The following is a 2,998-nucleotide window of genomic DNA, read 5'->3' as shown; positions in this document are numbered from 1 at the left end:
ATTTTCTGAGCCTCTTAGCAATTCCCTCTTTCTGTCCAAGTGCTCTAAAGTTTACTCCCAGGACAGATCACTTCTGCTTCTCTGGAGCTAAGCCCTTAAAAAGTCACAGGAGCCTTTGCCTTTCTTTTTCCTTCCTCCCTAGAAATAGCATCCATTAATTCTTTGTGGTTTCAAGTGTTTACTGATTAGAAATATAGGAAAACAGGGGGCAGCCAGGTGGCTCAGTGGCCAGACCTAGAGACAGGAGGTCCTGGGTTCAAATCTGGCCTCAGACACTTCCTAACTGTGTGACCCTGAGCAAATTATCTAAACCCCACTGCCTAGCCCTTACCATTCCTCTGTCTTAGAACTGATACACCATATTGATTCTAAAACAGAAGGTATTTTAAATATGTATGTTTATATTTTTTATATTTTATATAACATATAAAATAAATGTATATGTATAGGAAAACATATTGGAGAAAGGAAGGAATAGAGAATGTTTCAATTATAAATCAAAAGGGAAAGTTTACAAGTTATAATGACCTTATCAGTTATCCCTTGTGCTACATGGAAATGTGCAGGGCACTAGGACTTCCTTTTTTCCTTCATTCTCTCTTCCTCCCTGGATAAGCCCCTTCTGCCAGATCTTCAAGGTGTTAGCTAGCCTGGTGCTGCCTGACATGAACATTGGATTTGTGTCAGGTTTCTTTCTTGTAGAACTGATGAGGCTGTTTTCCCCATCTATCAACATCCCCTGGACTTTAGATTGGCAGTCACCTCCCTTAGCCTCTCCTAGAGATTTGAATATTCTGGGCTTCTCTTTCTCTCTCCTAGACCCTTCCACTCCCCACCTTGATTTTACACTCTCTTAAATTAGATTCATTCTTTTTTTCCTAGTTGGGTTATCACAAACCAATCCTCAGCTTATAGAAATGCATAAACTAATCTTTTAGTCAGGTGCCTTCTTCACCTGTATGTCTAGGATTTAGTCTCAATTCTCTTAAGACCCCATGGTCACTAAGAGGATAGAACCCCATACCCCAGCCCTCTAGTCTACTTGTTTCCTTCCAGGCTTTCCTCTTAACCTGAACTTCCCACTTGCTCAGGCCAAGTGAATTGAGACTGGAAGACTCCATTTGGCAACCAGAAAAAAGGAATTCAAAAGACTCAAGGCTTCTAGCTGAATGTGCCTGCCTGGGAGTCTGAATCACAAAAGAGCTAATATAGTCCCTAGTGCTTCAAATTTAAAGAGGTGACAGGACTTTCCCTTCCTAGAGGAAAAGAAGCCACACTACACTGAGAATCAATAGATGTCAGCAAAGAACAACAGCAGCAGAGACTTCTAACAAAAACCAGCAATATTCTAGAGAATACCACCAGAACATACTCTGCAGCAGTTAATACCTGGCCATGAGTCTTCTCAGCATGTACATCCTTTCATTAAATATTCTCAAGTGGGTCCCTTCCCCTGCTGGTGGATAGGGAATATAAAAGAGAGCATATCCCTGTGCATTGGGAAAATTTTTTCTTTTCACTCATTTAAGACACCAATATGGAAGGCAGACCTGAATGCTACACTTCTAATTACAACTAAATCTTAAATAAAGATTCCCATCTCAAATGAGAACACACACACACACACACACACACACACACACACACACACACACATTGTATGTGCTTATAACTTGCATAGTTCTACAACTAACTAGGATAGTTCTAGAAATGACTTCTATTTATCTATGATTTCATTCTTTCATTCATTTAGAAGTGGTAGGTCCTGCAGAGAGTACAAATTAAATATCAAAAACTCTTCAAGGAGTTTACAGTCTAGCAAAGATACTTCCCAAAAAACTACTAAAAGGTAGTCCAGGGTCAAGTAGGTGATTCAGTGGATAGAGAACCAAGCCTAGAAACAGGAGGTCCTAGATTCAAATTTGTCCTCATATACTTCCTAGCTGTGTGACCCTAGACAAGTCATTTAACCCCCACTAACCCTTACTACTCTTCTGCCTTGGAACCAATACACAGTATTGATTCTAAGATGGAAGGTTAAGGTTGTATTTTTTTTAAGGTAGTCTGTTGTGAGTGCCAAAGGCAAGGTACAAAATAGTTCTAGAATTCAGGAGACAGAGAGATCATCTCAATTTGTCAAGAACAAGAAGAAAGTTTCATGGTGGAGGCATCATTTAAGCTAGGTCTTAAAGGATAGGTAGAAGTAATCTAAGATCCCTTTCAGTTCTAACATTCTGTGTCTCAGTTTCCTCATCTGTAAAATGACTGCATCTAAGGGTTCCTTCTAGCTCTAAAAGTCTTTGACAGAAAGAGCACTAGCCTCAAGATAACTCTGTGAGATCTAAGTGACAGCTGCTCTTCCCTCTTCTTCTATAAGTCTTAGGTCCCCTATCCAGGCACAGGGGCTTTGCTAGGACAGAGCCATCTCCTACACATTCCTCAGAAAATAAGATTCTATCATCGTTGTTACTGTTATATTACAGTGTCATAATGTTATTGTATTAACTTTTAGATGGTATTTTAGGATTTACAAAGCACTGTCCTCACAGCTATTCTATCAGATAGACAGAGATTATTATCCCTGTTTTATAGTGAGGCAACTGAGGCTCAGGAAGTTTCAGTGACTTCCTTGTAGTCACAAAGATAAAAATTGTTAAAAACCCAACCAGCCCAGAATGTCTGGCTCTAAAGAATATTAATTACTCTTGTGGTCCCCAATGTTCTGTGAGAGACATTATCAGGGATGGATGAAATGATTATCAATATTATTCCTGTATCACACAATCATAGAAGACAAAAGCTAAAAAGGGACTTTAGAGGCTCTTCATTTTATAGATGGGGAAATTGAGATACCGAGATATTAAAGGATTTGCCCAAAATCTCTAAAACCTGAAGGCTAAATTTGTTTTTTTTTCTACTGCTATATCTGATCTCTCTCTCTCTCTCTCTCTCTCTCTCTCTCTCTCTCTCTCTCTCTTTCTCTTTCTCTCTCTCTCCC

This window comes from Gracilinanus agilis, chromosome 3 (assembly GCF_016433145.1).
Source record: "Gracilinanus agilis isolate LMUSP501 chromosome 3, AgileGrace, whole genome shotgun sequence".
Lineage (NCBI taxonomy): Eukaryota > Metazoa > Chordata > Mammalia > Didelphimorphia > Didelphidae > Gracilinanus > Gracilinanus agilis.
The sequence above is the reverse complement of the archived record's forward strand: the minus strand, read 5'-3'. Positions refer to the sequence as shown.